This window comes from Phodopus roborovskii, unplaced genomic scaffold (genome assembly GCF_943737965.1).
Source record: "Phodopus roborovskii unplaced genomic scaffold, PHOROB, whole genome shotgun sequence".
Lineage (NCBI taxonomy): Eukaryota > Metazoa > Chordata > Mammalia > Rodentia > Cricetidae > Phodopus > Phodopus roborovskii.
In genome coordinates, this window is record NW_026126618.1 from 2138114 (window position 1) to 2163434 (window position 25321).

At 41.5% G+C, this 25321-nt stretch overlaps 1 protein-coding gene across 1 annotated transcript in view; it reads left to right on the plus strand.

Moving 5' to 3' along the window:
* The window catches only part of Anks1b (ankyrin repeat and sterile alpha motif domain containing 1B), an 878091-nt gene that overhangs the window by 338191 nt on the left and 514579 nt on the right, over nucleotides 1-25321 (plus strand). The window lies entirely within an intron of this gene.

Genomic DNA, 25321 nt, shown 5'->3' on the forward strand with positions numbered 1-25321 from the left:
TCCTTTGGAAAAGAATGAGCTAATAGTAACTGGTAAGTCCGAGGGACACCCAGACCAGGACCCAAACAGTGTCTTCCTCTTCCGTCACAGCAAACATATTTAGTCGCTTTAATCCGAAGAGTTAAAGCTTGGTGGGTATGATTTTAGAATTCTAAAGTCAGTATAGGTGTTCCATTATTTTGATCATATATCTGTTCAAACTATGTGCACATAGATATAGGCATATATATGTATATGTTTAAATCATTTAACCAACACTACTGTTAAAAGCACCAACATAAACATCCTAAGAAAGATACAGCCCAAGAATTATCTGCTCAGAGGTGCCAAGTGCTAATACTGATACTCTTCAGAAGTCATAATCCAACATTTCATGGCAGCCAGAGAGATATTTATAAAACAAAAGTCAAACTATAACATTGCTGTGTTTAAAGTGTGCCAGAGGATTCAGATCCTTGCCATGGTCAATGGCGCCAACTGTCATCTGGTTCCCAACTTGCTCTTGAATTTGACGGTTAGCATACTCACCCAGACCTTCTTTGCTGAGCTTCAGGCTTGGTGACTTTTGCACTCTGGTTCCTCCCACCTGCAATCTCTGTCTTCTAATGCTGATGTTTTTGAGAATCATCTAGGTTTTGACTTGGACACACTTCTTCACATGATCTTCAGATTGCACTAGCTTGAATAGTGGTGAGAATCATGGTAAGAAAGAAGCAAAAAATAAATAAAACAGTGCCAATAATAATAAAAATTGAATACTTGGTGCTCTCTTAGACAGTGTTTTAGGCACTTTCCTTATATCAACTCATCATAATATTTTGCTGGGCCTACTAGTCAAGTAGTAGTATCTATAGTGAAGGAAACTCAGATGCAGAAGACAAATAACATCCACCCATCCAAACAGTGCTGGCATTCAAACCAGGTGCCAATGTCCCTGCTCCAACTCCCTTTCCTCTGTTGCTACTTTCACTTTGGTGATATTTGAAGGAGGGCAAGACCTTGTTATAAAGCCTAGGCTAGCCTCTAATGGTCTTACCTTCGCTCACTACATGCTGGGATTATGGGTGTGTAGTAGCACACCTGGCTTGCTGGACTGTAACGAGCACTCACTCTTTCCCGATAGCCAGCCTAGTCCCACAATCTCATCAGCCCCAAATAAACACACAAAGACTTATATTAATTATGAAACTGTTGGCCAGTGGTTTGGGCTTCTTATTGACTTGCTCTGTCTTAATTATTAACCTATAACTAATAATCTATATATTTCTACATAGTCTTGGTTTACCAGAGAATGTCTCATGCATCCTTTCTTCCCAGGCTCACATGGCAACTCCTATCTGCCTAAATTTCCCAGAATTCTCCTCTTGTAGCTCCGCCTATTCTGGCCACTAGCTACACAGTGTTTTATTCATTAACCAACAAGAGAAATAAATTTACAGAAGGACATTCCCCCATCACTGTAGTCACTTGGATCTTCTCTTTTCTTCCTTCAATGGTCTTATCTGTATGTAAAATGATGCTGATGGCCTATTTGCTTAGTTGTTATCTCCATCTTCTTCCTTCTTTCTAGACTATACACCGCAGTAGATGCGTCTGGCACATTGTAAGTCCTGAAGTCAGGCTGTCTAAATTGATTACTAATTATGAAACAAGCTCAGCTTTTGGTGCTATAGCTTTTCTTCTCTACAGAGTAAAAGAACAAGGAACTAATTAAATTTCCTTAGCCTATAGTGTGACAGTGCATATAAAGGAGTGATTAGCATAATATCCTATCAGCTGCTAAGTTAGTGCTCAATAAATATTAGTAACTATTCATAATGGTAGCAAGAATTATGATATTCTCATGCTTCTTCTTCTACTCAAAGCTCACATTCATTCAATTGGGCATATACCATTTTCTGTGCAACAGATAACTTTATAGGATGCAGAAGTGGGGTATGTCTTCTAAAGATAAATGGCACGTGGCCCTGGAAATGATGCTGGGCATATATAATTATTATCCAACCAGCACTTATTTGAATGCTCAGATCCAGATTGTAAAGCCCCCAATGGGAGGGGGTGGCAAGTACTGCTAAACTTGCCATAATATAAACTTTTCCCAGCTTTGTTTTATTTCAAGCACGAAATGTTTTGAAGGATTTGAGTTTTTCAATTATGTTTTGAGGTAGATTGAGATTTTTCTTGTTTGTATTTTGGTTTAGGTGTTTTGTTGTTGTTTTTTGTTTTGTTTTGTTTTCAGTAAAAGCCTGAGTTGTGGATAGAGAGTCTAAAGCCCTGACTGCCCAAGAGTAGAGTGTGAGAACTCCTATTTACTGCATCATCCAAAATGTGCAGAGCAATTGTTAGCCTCAGGATGTCTTCTGGTCTGACCTTCAGCTGAGCCCAAACCTAGCTGTTCCACTGCTGGGTTCCAGCAGTGTTGCAGTGACTTGGTAATGCAATGCTCACCTCCACACAACCTTTGCAGTAAACTGGTACTTTGAAATAATGTGGATGTACAATGCCGATTTGCTTTAAATTAAAAGGTGAAACATAAAAATTTTTTTAAGATATATGTATTTGCACTGAAGTGTTGTGCCCCAATTCTGAACCCTCAAATCATCAAGAGACCAGATCTGGTGCAAAAGCAAAGAGTCTTTAATTAATTAACAAGTTAACATTATTAACTTGAGTCTTCTCTCCATCGACACAGTGGGTGGAGCAAGAAGGACTCAGAGGGACCGTGGGGCAGGGAATTTATTGGGGTAGAGCAAGATGAATGTCTGGGGTCGACAACAGTCACAGGATTGGTGCACTTCCGAGCCTGGGCAACCTGTCCTGCTTGATTGGCCAGCTGCAGGGGCAGGTAGGTTGCTATGGCCTATAGGCCCACCAAGGGTGGTTGCTGTGCTCTGCATTCCAGAGCCTGCCAGTTAACTTCTGATTGGTTCCTTGCCTCATGGAGGGTATCTGGCTTCCTAGTGTCTAGAAGGTTGGGCAAGGTCAGAAGCTCAGCACATGTTGCTGAATCAGAGGCCTTCCTCTTTCTGGGTCTTTTCTGCAGGCTGTCATGGCTGCCAAAGCAGGGGGCAGGATGCGAGTCTGGGTCCTTCAAAAGAACCTGCCTCTGCAGACTCTCCCAAGTGGCATGTATTGTGTGTTCTATCTGGGATTTGCCCCGTATTTTCTATCAAATCATTTTTCGGTCCTTCAATTTGCTCTTTTGAAAAGGGAAAATAGGATTGCTTCCTTAAGTATCTGTGCTAATATGTGGGTTAATGCATTTTGTAAACTATGGAAACTATTATTCTTTTATATTTTCAGGTTTTATCATCTCTTTTAATATTATTCCTTGAAATCTGCAGATTTCTTAAATGCAGAAGAGTCTTTGTAGCCTTTTTTTTTTTGACTTTGAAGTATAATTTAATTAACTGTATGTGTACAGTTCATTTTATAAATGATTGTACAAAACATTAATCTTGACAAAAATGATATTTAATAGAACAAGAGCTAATGTTGTTTTATCTTCAGCATAGTGGCAATGCCATAATCTGCTGCTATTTCAGCCAGCAATTGCAACTCCACAGTTGCTGGCCTGCTTCTCTGGAAATAACCTGGCTGCTCAGGCCATAACCTGGTGGGAATTTTGTTCCTGCAGGCACTGGCTCTGCGGCTACCACTAAAGGTAGCTTTAAATCTCTATCCTTCTATTTATAAATAAGACTTGAGGTTCAAAGGCAGGGGTGAAACCCTGCTATCTTAGGCTGAGTAGTAACTAGCTAACCCTTTGCTCCTTGCTGGTGTTTCCCAAAAGGGGCGGTCCTTCAGCTCAACCAAAACAAAAAACAAAAATAAAATAAGGCTGCACCACTCAAAACCCCTCCTATTACTTCCTGTGTGTCTCTCTATCTCTCCCAGATGCCCACTGATGCTCTATGATTACTTTCTATCAACTAGTTGCTAAGTCGGCTTCCAGACCCAAGGTTAATTTTACTTAATTAAAGCAAATGCTAATTCGGGGTTCACAGTGTGATTGGATAGCCCAACAAGCCAATGCACCTTTAAAGCCTGACTGCAAAGCTCTAGGTGAGCCAACAAATTCATTTTGAGAAGCATCCTGACCTGTGATTAAAGCTTCAGTTTAGAAATCATCAAGCAAGGCTGAAAAAAGAAAAAGCTTTGGTGGTGAATGTAGGAATCTTACAGAGAAAATTGCTCTTAACTAGAAGGGCCAGTGTTAATGGGCAGAAAGTGGACCTGAGGTAAGGATGGTAGTGGGGAGACGCTGTCATCAGTGAAGCACAGATAGAAATGAATGCTGGAGATACACGTAAAAACAGGAAGAGCCTGGGGTAATTGGTGTGCAAAGGTGAAGGATGAGTTCAAAGAAAGATCAGCATTTTCTAGCTGAAGCAGATGAGCCAAATGCAAATGCATTTCTGGAAATGTGGATGCCTGCAGCTAAGAAGGTAGGCTTAGGTCATTTAAAGCCCAATTGGCCATTTCTTTAAAAGACTGCCTTATGTGTGTGTGGGGGGGTGAAGAGTTACCTGGTCTAATTTCTGTCCCATGAGAATTCCTCTGGCTGTTGTACTGAGGGTGAGCCATGAAATCCAATAGGAAGACTGTGTAGCATTGAATAAGGAGCTTGGAGACAGAAACTAAGATGGAAGGTAAGGCAGGGGAGGTAGAGGGAAGCAGAAACACTTTGGACATATTGTTAAGGTAAATGTAACAAAGTGTCATGGAGGAGTAAATGTGAGATTGTGAGAAAAAGAAGAAATCAAGATGCTGCTAAGATGTCTGGAACATGTAGAAGATAGCTTTGTCCTCTTCAGGTATCTGAGAAGCTGGGCGAGCAACTTGAATGTCAGGAGTTAATTTTAACGCATGCTGTCTATCAAATATTTGAAAGGATGTGATGAGGTTCAAGGTAAAGATGTAAATGTGACTCTCATCATGTAGACCTGTGGTTCTCAACCTTCCTAACCCAGAAACCCTTCAACACAGTTCCTCATGCTGTGGTGACCCCAACCATAACATTATTTTCATTGCTACTTATATCTATCTGTATCGTTGCTACTGTTATGAATCATAATGTAAATATCTGACATTCATGATACCTGACCTACAACCCTGTGAAAGGGTTGTTCCACCTCCAAAGGGGTCAAGACGCACAGGTTGAGAACAACTGATAGAGATGATGTTGAGTGTGTGTAGGTAAGGAGGGCCAAAACTGAGCAACGTGGAGGATGAGACAAAAGGGACAGAGAAGGAGCCACCATCCTTGGCCAGGGGACAATCTGGCAGGCATTGTATTCTGGAGCCAAGTGAAATAAGATATTAAAAGAGAAAAGAATGAGGGGCTGTGGAGATGACCCCGTCAGTGGAGTTCCTGCTTCATGAGTGTGAGGATGCAAATGTGGCTCCCCAGCATACACCTGAAACCTGGGCATTACATCTGCAATCCCAGTGCTGTGGCTGGAAGCAGAGACAGGCAGATCCCCAGAGCCTGACCAGACTCTCTGTCAACTGGAGAACAATGGCCTCAGTGAAAGACTCAGAAAAATAGGGTAGAAAAGTGATGATGGAAGACACATGGCATCAACTCTTCTCTACATGTGTGCATACTGTGCATATCACACAGAGAGAGAGAGAGAGAGAGAGAGAGAGAGAGAGAGAGATCAAAAGAAGGAGGAGGTAGTGGTGAACCATGAAGAAGAGAAGGAGGAGAAGAGGAAGAAGAAGAGAAGGAAGAAGAAACAATAAGCAAAAGGTGAAGACTTAAGGAGAGCAAGAATAGACCATTGCTAGTAGTCTTTACGGGGACTTTTCTCCCAAAGGAATTTTTAAGTTCTGATCAAGAAGGAGAAACAGGGAGTGGGGTTGTGAAATGAATACAAAGACTAATTTCAGACAGGAGTGTGTTGCCAATAGGAAAGATATTTTGGGTGTGGGTAAAAATGCCGGTAAGAGCATCCATGCAACAATCTACAGAAAATCAGATCATTTGTATTTTCTCCATTAAGCAGAAAGCAGTAGCTCCAGTTGGGAAGAGAGACATTTAAAGGACAGCATTTGAGAAGAGCTGGAATAGGTACTTAGGAGAAAACAGCCACGGAGTGACTTTCCTGACCAAAGTGAAGATCCCAGTGATGTTGCGCTCACAAACCACAAACAAGAGTAGACATTGCAGTTCAGTGTCTTTCTCCCGCAGGAGTCAGTGCAGAAAACTTAAAGAGCTGAATTTTAAAGAGGGTGTGGATTGTCTACGTGGATATACCGAAGTGATCAAAGAACAAGAAAATAAGAACGAAAGAGAGAGTGTAAATTTGATAAAGAATTTCCATAGAGGCGGAAGAGATGAGTAACAATAACAACTCAATGGGGCCATGGGGTTGGGGCCATGGGGTTGGAGCTTCCAGGGGTCAGAGACTCCTATAGTCAAAACTAATGAGGAGAGCCGAAATGAAAGGGTTCCTTCAGCGGGAATGGACATGAAACCAGGAATGATGCCATCTTGAGACCACTGGAGTGAGCATGGAGTTAGCCTGTACCCCTCAAGACAGTGTCTGTAGTTATGTTGGTATGATATCCTGGAGGAGACACTTGGTGTGACATATATGTTAGCCTCTGTTCAAAATACTTGCATACTCTTCATTTGTTCATTAAGTTAGGATATAGGTCAACTTTACCTGGGTCTACCTCTCCTATACTTTGCCCCACTCTTCCTTGAGGGTCAATAATTCTGTTCATTGATTTCTAGAGTCCTCCTGAGATGGGGATTTCTTCCAAGTTTGCTGCCCCAGGGAGCTCTCTGCTCCTGACTCCATATGTCTCATGTATCTCATTCTTACGTGGAGCACTTCCCTGACCTGAGAACCCTCTTCCTTAGGTATTTCAGTCCTTAGTGGCTAAGGCTTGTGTGTCCCCACAACACATCCACAATATTAGAGCTGTTTTCCCCTTTTTTAGTAAGAAGTAGTGGTGGCATTTAAAAGGTGGTATTTCGTATTGATTTTGAAGGTGGAGATAATATGTTTTTGGTGGTTGGATGCAGGATATGATAAAATGAGAAGGACAGTGATTCGAGGACATTGGACTTTTTTAAACGACTGAAAGGATGGAGTTGATTGAGGTTGAGATGGGGAAAGCTCAGTTTGGACATTTTCATCTCAACGTGGGTATCAAAAGAGTTATATTAAGTAGATAGTTGAGACAGTGGTTTGTCAGTGGGCTGAGGCAGAGCGGGAGAAACAATGTAATAATTGTATGCTCATTAAAAGCAAAGGGTAAAAATATTAAAAAGCTCAAGAAACAGTGGCGTAGCCTTCAGTAGAGTTTCTCAGGAAGAAGGCTGGTAGGTGTGTTGTGGATGTTGGGGTGGGGAGAAAAAGAGATGAACAAGTCAGGACAGATTCCCCTTTCCTTTAGAAAGCTAATCCAGAAAAGTCTTTCTTTACAAAGCATTTCATGAATTAGCGCCTTCTCAAGAGCACCTGCCAGGCAAGTCAGCTGTCCTGGGTAGCTAATTACTTCCAGTTCTGTTGTAGTTTCAAACCATCTACCTCCTGCCAGAGAAAACTGATGGGAGAGAGGGGAAATATTTTTTTTAAGTAAGGTAGAAAAGTGCTTCCTTCCAAATGGAAGGAAAAACAAAAACCAAAAGCCATTAGGTACTCAGTAGCGTAGGATGGATCTCTGTGGAGAGGAAACACCACAGAAGCAAAGTCAGAATGGAGAGGGTGGCATGCGCACTCTCCCACAGGTTAGAGATTGCCAGAGAGGCAGGCAGAGCCCTTCCTTCTAATTAGTTCACAGGGATGTGAAATGGACCCCCTGAAGCCAAGACCTTGTTATTACAGCTTGCTGAGGGAGACTTTGGCCACAGATGACAAGAAAACCAAAGACAACTGAGAAGATTTTTAAGTTCCAAACTAAGATTTAGTGTGCATGGACAGAAAGGAAATTAAGAGTTTGTGACGATAACGTAAGCATGGACGTCCAAAAACTATGCAGTATTTAATTTTTTATTCTTTAACAATTACATACATATACAAAGTACTTTGTTTATAATTACCCCATTACTCCCTATCACTGGTCCACTCTAGCCAAACCCTTTCTTCCTCTCCTAGTCTCTCTCCCTCTCCATAACTGACTATGTTTGATCATGAGCATGGATGGTAGTATTTGCTTGAGGAAGGACAATAGGAGTGTGGATCTCATTGAGGCGTATGACTCTCCCTCCCCTGTCAAGCATTAACTGCTCCTCCTGGAGGGTGGGGCTGCATGACTATTCTTCAAAGCTACCATCCACAGTGGACTGTTGATGAGGCCATCCTGCTTTGGGGCTTGGGCAGGGTACCACTGCTGCTGTGGTTTCGGTACAACAGCTACGTCTTATCCGAAGGACGTCCCTCTACTTTGCTCCTCCTCATCCTTGGGCCCTTACATCCTTCTACCTCCTCTCCTGAAATATACTCCAAGCCTTGGAGGGGGTGATATAGATAGACATCCTACCTGGAGCTTAGCCCTCAGTGACCATTTATTCTCATCACTCTGATCACCCCTCTCCTTAAGAGTCTGAGTTTACTACTGCCCACTGCCAGGAGAAGCCTCTCTGATTAATCACTGACCTAAGGGTACAAACACAAATGTTTGTAAGGTGATTTGACAGCATGTCCATTTAGCAAACAAGAGGTTAATCCACTATTCTAAATAAATCAGGATTTTAGGTACTCAGAGGAAGAGTACTGTACCGTCAAATGCCCTAGTAAAATACACTTGCACCTGTTCCTAACAAAGCATGAACTGGCTCATTTACCTCTGGGTGGTTGTTATTTTCTTTTGTTTTGTTTTCCCTCTGGTGTCACACGACTTCTTCCCCCAGTGCCTTTGTGACAAATTACAAATCGCACAGAAAGGCAGGGTAGTTGCTACATGATGCTTGACAAAGAAAGGAAAAGTTGTGTTTCAAGGGCTTAAAATTATGAAAACATACTGGGACACATATGTGGTGCGTCCATGATGTGGGACTTGTAATTTCAAGAGAAATCTACCGACGTAGCAGCAGTGGCTCAGTGGCTGGAAAGGCGGCTCAGCAGTTAAGACACAACACTACTTCTGGAGGTGAGCCAACTTCCATTCCCAGCACCCATGTCAGGTGACTCACAACCATCCGTATCTCTGCCTCCAGAGGACCTGACGCCCTCCTCTTGCTTCTTGGTAAACTGCACCTAATTAAACACATACACAGAGACACATATATACATACAGTTTAAAATAAATTAAAATAAAAATGTAAGGACTGATGGCTGAGCTGAGCAATAGGAAGTAAACTTACTGCTCTGTCCCTTTCCCCTCCTCTGGGGGACCATGCATGCCTCTCTGAGGGTCCTCCTTGTTTCCTAGCTTTTCTGGAGGTGTGAATTGTAGGCTGGTGATCCTTTGCTCTATGTCAGAAAGCCATGTATGAGGGAGCTCATACCGTGTTTGTCTTTTTATGACTGAGTTACCTCACTCAGCATGGCTTCTTCTAGAAGGAACAGAGCAATTCTAACAGTCCCTGGAGTTGAAGTTGCATTGACAAAACAGGTTGGAGAGAGAAGAGAGACAATGCAGGAGTCGGGGCCAGTGACAGAGTAGATGCAAGATTCTCCTTGTAGACTAACCCAAGAGAGCAAAGGCATACTGTGGAGAGTGGAGATTGTGTGAATTTCATTATTGCTTAAACTTTTAATGAGTGGCTAGTGTGGGGGACCTGAGGGCAGCATCGAACAACCTTTATGACTGACTCACTGACTATACCTGTGGCCTATGGCAACACATGCATGCCAGTATTTATGTCAAGACCCTTCTGGCTGTGTCTTGTACCCATCATTGCCTGATTCAGCTTTTGGTGGTCAAGGCATCTCTCTGAGTCTTTGCCATACCTGTCATCCATCTAGCCTGTCCTTTGCTGCAGTCACCTCTCCTTTTGCCAAACTGGCTGTAGACCACCAGACCTGACTTTTAGCCCGGCAACCTTCTGAGGCCCCCTTCAGGAAGCCATAGGAACTACTGGTTTTTCATGAATCCCTAAGGAAAATAAAAAAGGTTCAGAAAATATATCCCCATGGTTATACTATTCCTTATCATGTAGAGCTATCAAGTTTAAGAGGATATGGCCATGCCAATGATCTTTGAGAGACAGGATGCCAGCCCTCTCTTTCACGTGGACTCCCAGGTATTTGCTTGTTATCCTTGCAAAGCCAGAGCCCAGCAGGAAAATCCTAGGAAACCAATGTAGGGCCATTTCCCTGTCTTCCCAACCTCACATACTCGTTTCCTTTTGAAAATTCACCAGAAACTTGGTTAGTCACTTTCTCACCAGGTACCAGCTTAAGTGTCTGTACAATAATCTTCAGACCCCAATCGCTTGCGGTAAGGTAGCAGTCTACCTTTCAAGTCTGTTGGCATGGTAAACCACCCTGTCCTACCTGAGGACAAGTCTGCAGACCGGGAGGAGAAAGGATTTAGGGGTAACAGAATTTGCGGGTGTGTATGTATATCCTTCCTCTTTAAAATTCCTTTTACATCGAAATAGCACTAAGTTAAAAAAGAAAAATTACATGAGGACAGTGTACAAGTTTAACTGATTCAGTGTCACAAATGCTAAATAAATATATCCACTTTTTTTTTTTTCAATACAGAGTTTCTTTGTAGACCAGGCTGGCCTCAAAATTCAGAGATCTGCCTGCCTCTGCCTCCCAAGTTTCTGGGATTAAAGGCGTGTGCCACCACTGCCCGGATTTATATCCTCTTTTTAATATTACCATATTAGTGTAGGTTCAGGTGGCAAGCACAACCTGGACTTAAGCCTTCAGTACAAATACGGAGCATCCAGACGAAGCGAGTCTAGCTGGGTACCAGAATCTGAACTCGCTAATGTGACTCAGAGTGAGAAGATTGACTGGCTTGAAGGATTGGGACTTCCCTTTGCTTGCTCCCTACCTCAGTTTGGCGTCCTAGGATGGGAGGACAGCACAGCTGGGTGTATGTCACTCTGGGGAAGCTGCAGTGTTGGAAAGTCCAGCAGAGGCAATGGTTGGGGGGTTGAGGGATGCAGTTCTAGTTACACTGAAAAGTCTTTCTCTTTTTCAAACTGATTTTTTAAACCACTTGATTTTCTCTTGCGTTTACCCAGAATTCATACAGGTGAAAATAAAACTGTTGCATTAGCTGGATATTTCTTTGAGAATCCAATTCACCATGGCATGTATCCTCTCTTTAATTACCCTGCCTACTTTGGTTTGATGAATAGTTTTTCCTCTCTGATTTGATTTTCTCTACTGAGATTGTTTATTCTCACTTGAACTGCCTCCCTCCACCCCATTATCAGTTATATTTGTGGGATATATGATTATTGTAGCTAAATGTGAAGCGGAGGGATGAAATGTGAAGGTAATGTTTGAAAAAAGAGGGAGTTGGGGTGTCTCCTTGGGTCTGAGTCCATGCTGCTGGCTGGGGAGAAATCCCCTCCCTATCCCTGGTTGAAAAGAACTTGCACGCTGCTAGGTTGTTTTCTCTGTTCACATCTGTTGCTACATCTTCCTTGTGGGAGAATGATCCCCCCCATCTGTTCTGTGTCCTTGGCTGGGATGGGAATGTGGTCTCTGTGTTTACCTGACACTTGATTTTCACAGGCTTTGCTTTTGAGTGACATGTCATGGAGGACCAAGGGCAGAGCTTGTTCCTGACAATCTCCAAGTGACTTCCTACCTTCCAGACAGAACAGCTCCTCACTGCTTCCTCAGCTTGCCTCTGGAAGTGTTAGGTCTTCTGCTTGCCTCTTGACATCTGTGGCAGGCAACATTCTAAACGAGCAGCTGACTCCTGCTCTCTGAGCCTTAGCCCTCTTCTGGAGTATATGCACGATGGATGCTATGTACTGCTAGCCAATAACAAAGGTGAAGGGTCGCCCTAACTCCACTGTGCGTTCAATGACAAAGTTAGTCAAAGCAAGGATTATATTAGTTTTCTCATTTCTGTGACCAACACCTGATAGAAATAACTTAAGGGAGAGAGTGAGTTTGAATCAAAAGTGAGGATTGCCTCCAAGTGACCCACTTTGCCCGCCAACTCTACCTCCTAAGGCTGCACAGACTCCTAAAACAGCACCGCCTGCTGGAAGCCATGTGTTAAAACAAAATAAAACAGGAGGTGAGCATTTAGGGGACCCGACAGTTTAGACTCAACCACTAACAAGGGTCTCCTTGGCAAGCCAGGACCTATCATGTGATCTCTTAATAATGTGACCTGGAAGCCAGTGACTGTAAATGACAGTCTTTCCATGTGTCTGGGTCTGGAGAAGCACTTCACACAATTCTATAATTGTAAGGAAATGAATTCTTCCAAGAGCACAAGCTCTGGAGAGGGACTGTGAACCTCAGATGAGACTGAAGGTTTGATCAGTGCTGGATTATAGCCTAGTTAGACCTTAATCATTACCTAGGTCATGTAAACTGTGAGGATAAATGTCTGTTGTTTTCGCCACTGAGCTCATTGTAACACGTGCAGAGGTAGCAAATTAAAACAATCTCCCATTTTCTATTCATTTGGGCAAGGAAGCTCTCTGTCTGCCCTAGTCCTGAGGCACGATTCAGATCAATACCAGTCCCTTGTCTCCATGAGTTTACATGGTTGAGAGGGAAGGATTTCCTACCTGGCATCCTCAAGTCCACCTCAGTATCATTTATATATTTTCTGCCATCCTGTTTCCCCCTAAAAAGTTTTTATATTAATAGGAAATAAATTGTGGGGGCTAATGCTTTAATAATGAAATATTAAGATATAAGACAAAGAATGGGAGACTTATTAGGGGCCACCCAGGCCGAAATCCGAGCATTATTGATGCCTCTGCTCTAGCTTCTTCTCTGGAAGAGTTAGTTATTCGTTAACGTCAGAAGAGCTTTTGTTTTCTTGAGTACATATCAGATTATAATATTCTACAGCTTAAGAACTTTTTATAACTCATCGCTGTGTAAGAATCCCTGAGTTTGATCCTTAGACTGCCTAAAAATATTTTAAAACATATAAGCATGCATAATGCATGGGAAGACAGAAATATGCATAACGGAAGCAGCTTTCCAGTTTTAACAGTCACTTAGAACCTGAGTGACTCCTGCTTCTAACCCCTGTACTCAGGAGGCTGAGACAGTAGAATTGCTTTGAGTTTTAGGCCAACCTTGATGATATGACTTGCTGGATAGCTTGTGTTAGACCCTGTCTCAAACAAAAGAAATCAATATTTAAAAATAAATCACTTAGAAAGTATTTCTGCAAACTGTTGACTTAGCAGAGGCTAATAAACAGAAGCAATATGAAAAGTTGATGTATATGAATATCCATATGATACCCCAGGAAATATGTATCTCTGGGGAAATTTTATAAAATGTGTAAGCCAGTGTTCTTTGTAAGTGGTTCATTATTCATCTGATATGGATTTATACTACTTATTTTAATAACATAAGATCATTACAGAATTACTTTTGATACAATATGCTATGAGTTGATTAGATATTATGTCCATTAAAATTAATAAAAATGTATCTGTCCATTTCAGAAGAAATGAATCTTCAAATGAGCATAACTAAAATGTCTCATTGTATCCAACTCAGCTTTTAAAAATTTAATTCTTCTGTTTACACATATCATGTTTCTTGTTTCTATCCAAATATACCCTGAACTTGTAAGCATATTTTTCTTAGCGCTCATGGTGCCTCAGTTCTATCAACTTGGAATACTTTCCTATCCAGTCTACTTGATAAGCTACAATTCTGCCAGATATTTTGACTGATGGTAGCTATCTTATTCTATTAAAGATGCTATATTGAAACATTGTAAATTGGATAATTTAATATTGTTACTATTATTTAGTATTATTATTGTTTGTGAGACAGAGTCCCTACATAGCTCTGGCTATCCTGGAACTCACTCTAGACCAGGTTGGCTTTGAACTCACAGATATCCATCTGCCTCTGCTTTTCAAGTGGGATTAAATGCAAGAGAAACTACACCCAGCTATAAACTGGGTAATTTAAATAACTGAAATGTATTTCTCTTCTGGATGCTGGGAAATGCATATCTAGGTGTCATCAGACTTGGTGGTGGCTATTGGGTACTCAGACAGATCATTATTTGTTCTTATGGGCCAGAAGAGACAAATGAACTCTCTACCACCTCTCCTTTAAGGGTGTAAATGCCATTCATGAGCCTTCTACCTCCGTGACTTAACCAGGTCCTATGGCTCCCATCTCCTTTGTGTAGCCTTTCCTAGTTCCACCAATTTTCATACACTTCATGTACTTCTGGGAAGTCTTCTATAATTGCATGTTATTTGTGTTTGTGAGCCCCTTACATAGAGGCAGTGTGTCTCAAATGCAGTGTATCCCGGAGCATGTGTGAATGGATATTTGCTTTCTTGGAATTATACCACCTGCTATGAGCCTATCTTGGCTGTAAAAATTTAGTGGTACTGGGGAGGCTGCACAAGTGTGGCTTGCTTAGTTCATGAAGGTGGAGGGCTCATGAATCACATCTGTACAACATGGGAGGATCAGCTTTCTTCTTAACCACAGTGATCGTCCTCAGCCCTGGAGTCTTGCTATCATGCATCACTTCATAAAATGCCCCAGAGTGCATTTTATGTAAATCCTTGTTACATCTGATTTTTAAAGATGAGTTTCCTTTGACAATGGGAAGATATTCTGTCTTGATAAGCAATTATAAAATAGTTGATCCATTCTAGAAAGTAGTATATAAGATAGTTTGTGCTAATTTCTAATTTTTTTTCTTTCTGTTTGGTGAACTGTTCTCTTAAGGCTTAATTTTATAAATAATTTTACAGACTTTAGCCAACACTGTTTTATCATAAGATCAAAGCACAGGGTAGGATGCCTATATTGTATTTTCTTTCCTTGAATCAACTCCTTTCTTGCCTTTGTCTTCTTTGCGCTGATGTATACGGTTGAGAATATATTGTATTGGGCCCTGGGGCCTTGAGAAGGGTTCCATCTACTGACCAGCATCTTTCAGCTGTTTGAGTGAACTCTCTCTCAGGCATATAGTTGAGTTTTCCATGGTACTGACTTAAGAGAGGCTAGAGGAAGTCACATAGGCTACAAAGTATCACACTTATTTCAGCGCTAAGGATGTCATTTTTGTATTACTCTTTTGGATATCAGTCAGGTCTATTGTTTGTCTTCTTTCCCTCTATTAGCACACAGATATCTGTGGTCCCTTTTATAAACGCACATAATCAGAAGCTGAGTATGTAGCGCTAATAATAATAGATCTCAGATTCTTTTCTGGAAAGCATACAGGCAGACACAAAATGGAGTTTTATTCAGCAAACAAATCTCTCTATTCCTGGTGATTATCATTTTGACAAGCTGTTGTCCTAAAGGAAGGATTTAGATTATATATCACATAACTTCACAGTAGCTTTGTATTTCTTCTAATCTGAGTACTGAGTAAACAGTACTTGTCTAAATGTGAAGGGAATCACTGCTCTATGAGTTGTAGACCATCAATTTGCAGCTGTGTTTTATTTTTGCTATTAGTTATACTTTTCTAGGAAGGGCAACATTATAATAAATGTGTCAAGTACTCTAAGTAATTTGCTGTTTACTAATAATACATTTCCTCCCGGAAATTGTCAATGCAGAAAACCAATACTAGTTTTCTAACTAGTAGAAATCAAATACAAGGGAAACCAGAATTATTTCTTATCCCTCATATTTGATCTATTACCTTTTGCAGCAGCAATTATTTTGTAAACTTTAAAGTTCATTTTTAACATATTTACATAAATTGGATTTCTATTTTTAAATAAAAACTGGTATTCTATTTTAGCAACCTCAAATGAAATACTGTGGTTGGAGACGTAATTATTGGTTGGTTATGAAATGTGTAGCCTTTGTTTTGCTCATTGTTCTGACAAAATACCTGACAAAGCAACTTAAGAAAGGGATTGTTTAGTTTTTAAGTTTACTTTTATTTCATGTATGAGTGTTTCCCTGCGTGTACGTGTATGCACTCCTAGGGCCCATGGAGCCAAGCAAAGGGCACCTGACCCTGAATCCACTCTATGGCCCTTTTTTGGAGAGGGGTTCATCATGTATCCCTGCTCTATAGACTAAGTTAGTGCTTGAACTCATAGAGATCTATCTGCCCTTTCCTCTTAAATGCTGGGATTAAAATCTTGAGCCACACCAGGCCCCAGGAGCAGCTAATCCTTTTAACCACTGACTTCTGTCTCCAGCCTGGAGAGGTTAGTTTTGTTTGGCAGTGTAAGGGTGCAGCCCAGCACGGTGAAAGAGGTGCCCAGGCAGCTCTGGCTATGGTGACAGGAAGCCCCTTCTCTTATTCATCTTCCGCGTTCAGCATCAGCACCCGCCTCAGTTGGACCTGTCTGAGCACACCCCGTGTAGCCATATCCAGAGCTGTGACCCTAAAGCCACTTTGAAGATTAACTTCAACAAACATAAACAGAAACACTAAATACAATTACTTGTGTTAGGGAATCTTTTAGAAATGTCAGATAAAGTATTTGTTCATTTAGCTAATACTCATTACTTAGTATTACTATTCGCTGTAGTTAATATCCATTCAGGATCCTGGGAATATAATAATGGAAAGATAAGCTCAAAACTCCCTGAAGTTTTGTGGCAAGCAAATAAGTTAAGATTTATTGTTATTACATTAAGTATAATATAAGCACAGAGAAGCAACATAAATGTGTGTAGGCTAGCTGGGATGGTTTCATAGGCAGGTGATACTTGTCTCAAGTATTACCTGCTTTATGACTTAAATAAGAATTCAGATAGTTATCAAAACTAACAGTATGTGTAAAAAGAAAGATCTAGAGATCAGACCCTCTTGAGTCAGAGTAATTCAACCTTAGTCCTTTTCACATCTTAAAGTAAAAAACTTTTCAGAGATTTTTTTTTTTTTTTTTTTTTTTTTGAGACAGGGTTTCTCTGTGTATCTTTGGAGCCTACCCTGGCACTCACTCTGTAGCCCAGGCTGGCCTTGAACACACAAAGATCTGCCTGCCTTTGCCTCCTGAATGCTGGGATTAAAGGCATGTGCCGCCACCACCTGGCCAGAGAGTTTTTTTAAAGAATGTTGATGCAGGGCTGGAGGGATAACTCCGCTGTTAAAGGCTAGGCTCACAACCAAAAATATCAGAATGTCGATGTCAGTATCTCACACAGAGCCACGAACTAGGTAATTACCCATTGAGTGTTTTCTCCATCTCTGGGGTTCGTGGCAGTCTTGTACATGGCAGATATAGTGTGACCCACACTTTTAACAGGAAAGGGGACTCAAACGCTGGTTCAACTTCTTGCTTCAGATCCCACAAACAGGAAACATAAGACAAGAACATTTCCTGTTGTGTTGCCCCTGGATCCCAGGCTTTTCTCTTCTACTACTTACTCCAGCAGGCAAAGTTCTTGAGTATTTACTGTTTCCCCACGTTATTGTGCTTATGTGCTAGATGCAAAGTCTCTGCTCTCTCTAGCTGATCATCTGGGAGACAAGGTAGCAGCAACTCCAACCAAGTGCCGTGCAAAGGCAAGTGTCAGCCTCTGGAGGATGTGTGGCAAGATCAAGGGGCTTGGGGGGTCCCGTGAGGGGAAGGAATATTATGGGTAGGACCCAAGGAGTGAACGAACATGTGTGGACATAGAGGAAAGAAGGTGGTTTTAAAGAGTGGGAAGATTGGAACCGATGACATTGAATGGTGTGCCTCTGGGGTGGGAGGAGATTTGTGAGAATGCTTGTCCATCAGTGGGTAGGACTGGCGTGTGCATAGCTGTGAGGATCTAAGTTCGGGTCCCCTGGCACCTACATGAAAGGTGTGAGTTCCCTGGTGTTTGCTGGTTATCAGCCTAGTCTCCCCCACACCCCTCTCAAAACTTCCCGCCAGCTCTTGAGCTCCAGCTGCCTCAAGACAGTAAGGCAAAGAGAGAAAAGGATACCCAATATTGTCCTCTTTGGCTTCCATCCACATGCACTCATATGTGGCATACATCTGCTCTCTCTCTCTCTCTCTCTCTCTCTCTCTGTCTCTCTCTCTCTCTGTCTCTCTCTGTCTGTCTCTCTCTCTGTCTCTCTCTCTCTCTCTCTCACTCACTCTAAGGGCAACAGGAGCTACGCTTTCTGCACTGCATACAGATCCTGACCACAGAGCAAACAGATGAAAACTATCACATTAATTCCTTCCTTGACCCAGGCGGCTTTTCAGAATTCTCACAATGGCATTGTTAGACCAGAGTTGTACCTGGGGAAACTAACCCAAGGTTTAAGCAGCTGATGATGCCTGATTTGCAGTGTCCCTTGTTCCCGGCAATTGCGCATCTGCTTTGCTTGGAGGGTCCAAGACAGGAAGTGAGGCTGGAAGAGGTGAATCACTGGCTGCTCCCATCAGGCTCTAGGGAAGAAGATGTTCAAGGTAAAGGACTTCTGGTCCTCCTCATCATCATGGGCTGCAGAAGCTGGGGAGGAGAAGGGCAGGGAGGGGAAGATGGTAGACCTCACTCTCCTAGATTGAGCAGGAAACCATAGGGAACTCTGGTTGTATTTCTGGAAGTTTAGTGTTGAGAAAAAGCTACTGTGGTCACTCCCTGGGGCTGAGGTGGCAGAATGGGTGGGGACAGAGGTCACAGCAAAAGCATTTTGAAGTGTCTGAGGCCAGCAGGCACCGCTTAGAGCATCCGCTCTCTCCCTTGCTCCCTCCTTTCCCTCACTGGGAAAGCTACTTCTCTTTGATATTTTCCTTTTACTCTTTAGGCCTCCGCATCTTTTCATCTGGCTGAATTCGTTCTATGGGGACATTACCCGTTACCTGGCTTTAGTTTTAATTTAAAAGGGAGGGGAAAAAAACCTGTAATTATGAAGCCGCCTAGGCATGTGGGCACCTGATTCATTTCCCTGGGTGGCACTGTGACTCACCCTCATTAAAGCAGTTTGGCTTTGAGAACCCTGGTGTCTTATTGGGCTTGCATTTCCTTTGCCCAGTGTGTGAACAATGAGATAAGTTCCTCTCGTGGGCCACCCCCTGCTCTTCATCTCTGCTATGAGTCAGATGTTGTACATTTCAAAACATTATCCTGCCTCCAACTCCCCTCTTTATAAGTTATGCAGAGGACTCTAGCAACAACAGGTTCCAAACAGATGTCTAGATGTGCAACCATAAAGCACCGTAGCGCAGGGCTGTAATTCAGTGGGCAGCTTTACATCCAGTAGTAATTAGAGCAACGTGCTCTTTCGTTTGTCCACTCATCACTGTGAGCATCAAGCTGCCTCGTTAGATGAAACACAATCATATGAAAGGGCATTTAAGTAGAGATGCCCGAGTCAGGTAAAATCCCTTCCAGAATCTCTGTGGCCCCTAGCTCAGTGCATTTCCTCTGAGAAGGACTTGACTACCCTTGCTGGACTTACAGCTCTCAGGCAGAACAGTGTCTCCTATGGACAACAGTCTGTTCTATTTATCCCTTGGAGCACTTTCTGCAAGTGGCTCTGGGATACCACACTCCCTCACCTCCATCCATCCCTATCGTCCTCTGTGTGAACCTCTCCATCTAATTGTTGTCCTTCAGACACTTATTTGTGCACTACCTCTCAAGGATCTCAGCCACATATGGTGGCCTCATTGCTTAAACATGTGCTATTATTCGGCTAGGTTTTGTCTCTAGTTTAACCTGGAGTTCCAAACCCTTAAGTTTATCTTTGTCCCATATATCTCTACTTTCATGATTCACGGGGTTGGGGGGCTTTTAGAGACCACCTGTCTATATTGATTTCCTAGGGCAGTCCCAAGAAGGTATTGTAGACAAGGTAGTCTGAAACAGAAATCTAATAGTCCCGCTTACAGAACCCTTTTCTATGCTCCCTCTGCAGTTCCAAGGGAAGAGTCTGCGCATGTGCTCACACACACACACACACACACACACACATAAACAAACACACACATATGCACATATATACACACACATACATACATTCACATGTATATACACACATACATATAACCAAATACATACATACACACATATATGTACACAAATACATGCACATACACATACACACATGTATATACAAACACACACATGCATACACCCATGCTAATACACACACACGCACTCATACACACACACACACACACACACACACACACACACACACACACACTTTCAGATTCCAAGTATTACTCTGTGAGAGCAACATGACTCCAGTCTCTGCCTCTGGCCTCTTTGGTATCTGTGTTCTTTCGTCATATATCAGCTGTTGTATTTGGGGGAGATCCTAAGTGATTTTTAAATTTTTTATATTACATATACATAAAATTAATGGTGCAGAGATTATGGCTTTCTGATGGGATTTCTAAGACCTAGCAGTGTGCTGTCAGTAAACAACTCATTATGTAATGAGTAGTGCTTGCAGAGAAAGAGAAAGGCAGAGGAGGGAAAAGGGAGAGGAAGGAAGGACGTTAAGAATTAGTTAATCTGGAAAAATAGTAACTTTATAAGCTGGGTTTAGGCATGAAATTTAAAAATGTGGTCCATTATTATTTTTCTAATCAACATACTAAAAAATACATTAAGTATCAGTGAAACATTGTAAGTTAATTCACAAACCTTCTGTGCTACCACAAAGCCCCCAAGGTTTCCATGAACCTTAGAAAATGTAATTATATTCCTCAATGCTTTTGTCAAAATTAATTCCTAAGTCAGGCGGTGGTGGTGCACGACTTTAATCCTAGCACTTGGGAGACAGAGTCCTGCCTCGTCTACAAAGTTACACACAGAAACCCTGTCTTGAAAAACAACAAAAGAAATTAATTCCTTTAACTTGCTTATGTTAATGGAAAGTTTTTGTCTTTGTTGATACTATAGGATATCATACCCTTTCTCAAATATTTCTAAAGTATAGAATATGTTATAGCCTCCAAAAATGGATAAGGTTAAGCATTCTAATTACAAAAAATTGAAGATAAATATCAGTGTATATCCTTATATATCAGCAAAACATTTCTGTACGTTAGCCTAAAGGAACAAGAGAAAGCATCGTATTAAATCAATGTATTCACATGCTTTTGTAGGCATTTTGGCTTCTCTGCACATATTGGTGTTGATGAAGGGTCATATTGATTATTTTGGCAATCAAGAATTAAAATGAGTGAGACATGCAGAACTGTATCTACTTTGGCTACATGAATACATTTTCCTGAGCGTATCTTCAATAGACTGTCATGCTTGCAATTATTAAAAATGACCTTAGTTCAACTAAATCAGACGAGGTCTTCTAGATGTTGATGAAGAGCAATGTGGAAGCACCTTCTATTCTCCACAGCAATTCATTCTGTAAGCAAATCAGGGTTACTCCAGGGAGTTAACTGTATTCTTTGTAAGAAAGCAAGACCTAAAAAAAAAATCTAAGATTTGTTATTTTGTTCTGCTTTGAATTAGTGATGTTATTAAATTCACACAAACTTTCAGACACATAATTACACTATTCACTAATTAAGCAGGAAAAGTCAACCAAATTAGATATAGTAAGAACAGTGTCTTGTCATAGCCCAGTAGGACTACCTACATTTATTGTCATTATATTATCCTACATAGACACTGGCATTAACAGCTTAGTATTTATTATTCATCTATCTTTAGTTCGTTTTGACAAGGTGCAAAAGATTCTAGCTTTACTGTGTTTTGTGGGGGCCTCTAGGTACTTACGTAACCAGAGCTATAGTTTTATGTAGCAATTTTCTTCATTTGAAAGATTCATTTTTTTTTAATTTTTCAGAAGTTTTGGGGTATTTGAAACAATGTCCTCCTTTAGCAATAAAAGATGTCTTTGTCAGTTAGTCTTCTATATATGTAAATCATCCCTCCTAAGAGAAGGTTTTGTGTGTGTTAACTAACTTGACTCTTGCACTAACCCAAGGTCCACACTGTTATCTCTGATGTACAATCATATCATGGAGCATTTGACTGACTCATCCATGATTACCTGACTAAAAGAGGTTAATCAAGCTGGGCTGGGATGCCATACAGTCTGACTCAAGGTCTGGGCCCTTGATCATGGATGGCATTGTGACATTTTCCTGTCTTTCAGTAGTCTTGCTACGTCATATTGTAATATGTTTTAGAAAGTATAAAACTTTGGTTATTGTAGTGGCTGTTGTCTGAACGCAACCCTTATGTACTTGAAATTTCTCAAAGTGAAAGTAGGCCTGTGAGTGGACATCCTTGTATTCTCTGATGTTGGTCATGTCTGCACATGTTTAGGAAGAAACTGCTGTCTTAAGGAACCACCCCCACCCAGCTTTATCCGTTCAGTATTCATGGTGTTCTGGAGAAATACCCTGTCTTCTGCTCGCCTCATCCCATGGCTGGCACCATCCTTGGGACTGGCTCTTATGCGTAGAGCCATCCCCACATATAATCACCAGGTAAACTCTGGAACTAATTCAGGCATTTTTGTGCCAGACACCACCATTACACCATAGGCAACTTTCTCATACATAACTCATTCAGTTTAATCAGTGTGCTAATTATTCCTAATCAACAGATGGGAAACAGAAGGACAAAGCAACTTTCTATAATCTATGGTACTAAATGATTTTTGAAAAATCATTTATACCCATTTTGATCCAAATTTAGAGTTTCTCATGGTAATTAGTGGAATGCTTTTTTATTCTACTTGTAGGTTTAAACAAAATTAATCATGGTTCAAAAGCTGTATGTTCTCCTATTAAAGAAAGAAAAAGAAAAGGAAATCAAATGCTCTTTGACTCCAGAAGAGTTGTTTCCGTTGCTGTGGTAACCATCCCAAACATGTTACAATTACAATAGGAATCATTGTATTATCTTATAGGTTACATAGCTCAAAAACATGCTTAGCTTATCTGTCTGTATTATTAGCTTATCTGTATTTATTCAATAAAAGTGGATGGAGATGAACTATCATGGCTAGAGATGCTGTGGCCTGTGTCCTCTCCATGAAATCTCACTGCAAACGCTACATTGAGTTTCCTTGAAAGAGAGAAATCAAATTACTTACTTAGTGCCTAAGGGCTCTGGTACCAGTCTCCAGGGGGAAGCAAGATGGGCGTTGAGTTGCTTTTCTGACTTATCCTCAGAGCCATACAGAGTCACGGCTACTACATTCCACCAGTTAGGAGTGAGTCACAAACCTCCCCCAATTAAATAGATAAGACTTGGAAGGAAAAGTATCAGTATTGTAGATGGACAGGCAGTAAAGAGGGTAGAGTTGTGACCATCTTCACAAAGATGGTATAGACAGCCCACCCTCTAGTTTTTAATCAGAGTGTGCTCACCTTCCACAGAGGATGTGCACACACACACACACACACCACAGATATATACACAGACATACACATACCACACACAACAACACACACAGATAGACACACACACCACAGACACAGTACACACACACCATACAGATACAGATATCACAGAGACACACACTAAACACACACAGAGACACACACACTTTATCCCTTTCAGCATTAGTCTGGCTCCTGACATTCACTGTCCACAGAAGGCTCAACTGTTCTTAGGTGTGTTACTTTAGCAAAGCTTCTAAGCACTATTCCTCTTGGTTTAGATCCCTGTGAACCAATGAGACAGGTTACCTGCCTCTCACATACTCACCACATAACAGACAAATACAGGCTAATCACAATGGGCATTTCCAGTGCAGAAAAAGGAGGAAAGCGTGGGTTCCTGGCAAGCTTTGGTCCTTCCTATTTCCAGTTCTGTGTTTCGGCTCAATTTGGACCCTGAGTATTGTTCCTCATGGTTCTTGGCTTTGCCCTGTGGGGTCCTATCCCCTTTGAATAAGTGATATACATATCAGACTAACTTCATATGTGAGGTAGGTTCATGGCCCAGAGGTCTCTCTTCATATGGTATTGCCTTTGACCCTTCTAGCTTCAACCTGACAATGTTTCTCAAACAGATACTAAAAACCTAGTGGGTTTTCTATGACTCTACTATATTTCCTTCTCATGAACAAAAGCTGTGGTTGCAGATATCTTAAGAGCATTCTTTCTGTGCTCTGAGTTCCCTGTGAAGCTAATGGTTGACATATAATATTTGACAGACACTGCACGTCCTGAGATCCTCCAAGAGCCTTTTATGTTTTGTAATCGTCTGCGAGGTCTTCCTGACTCTCCAGGGGATTTTGCAGTCTCACCATAGATTCTATCTTGGGCTTTAGGATTTTCTGTGTTTGCTGTCTGAGAAGCAGGAACACACTGAAGGCCCCACTGCAAAAGAAGCAAATGTGCCGCCTCATCTGGCCTGGCTAAGGGGAGTTTTTAAAAACTGGCGTTCAAAGATATCACAAGCCTGTCTAGATTTAATGAGACAGGAAATGGTCTACACTTTTGATGGGGAATTTATAAAACTTCAGGGGAATAAATGGTATGAAAAATTCTACTGAAGTCATCTTTGGAAAATGCTAATAATCTCGGTAAAGATCAAATAATCGCTGTAACACGATAACATGTTTTAAAACACACATCAGCATTTAAATGTGCAGTAGTTAATCTGGGAAAACTGCAATTTTGTTCTCAAACGTCCCTTTTTGTCTAAGACATTTCCTGGGATTGCTTCTTGACAAGCTTAGAAGTTCCACAGTAGCTGAAAGCCTTGTGCTGCTGGGAAATTGCAGAGAAAGAACATCTTTATGATGTTTAAATTTCTTTGTCTTGACTCTTCTTTGATTTCTTACTTTCGCCATTTTATTGGTATTCTTGGATCCCAGGCAGCAGAGCAGTGTTTTTCTTAGCTGTGTCTTCTGGTAGAGTTAACCTTGCAGATGGAAACCCAACAAACAGCTCTCTCTACCTCTCAGCATTTCAGTCAACCTACAGGCTAAACAAAGACATGTGTAGCAGCAGTGTGTCTCCGATTAAACAGGCAGGCGAACCTTTATCAAAACCTTCAAAGGATGGAGAGAAAGCTTAGTCAGCAAAGTGCCCATCACATGAGTGTGGGGACATGGATCTATACCCACGTAAAAAGCCACGCATGCTGGCAAATGCTTATAATCTTGAGTGCTAGGTGACCGGCTGGTCTTGCTGAAATCAGTGAGTACTCTGTTCAGTGTCTCCAAAAGATAAGGTGGAACTCAATAGATGGGAAATCCAGCCTTTCCTTCATTCTAATATGCTGAAATATAGGAGCCAATGGACTGTCATCAAGAAATGTTTGTTAAATATCATCCATTTAGAAGGCTTCCTTGTGCAATTTAGTGG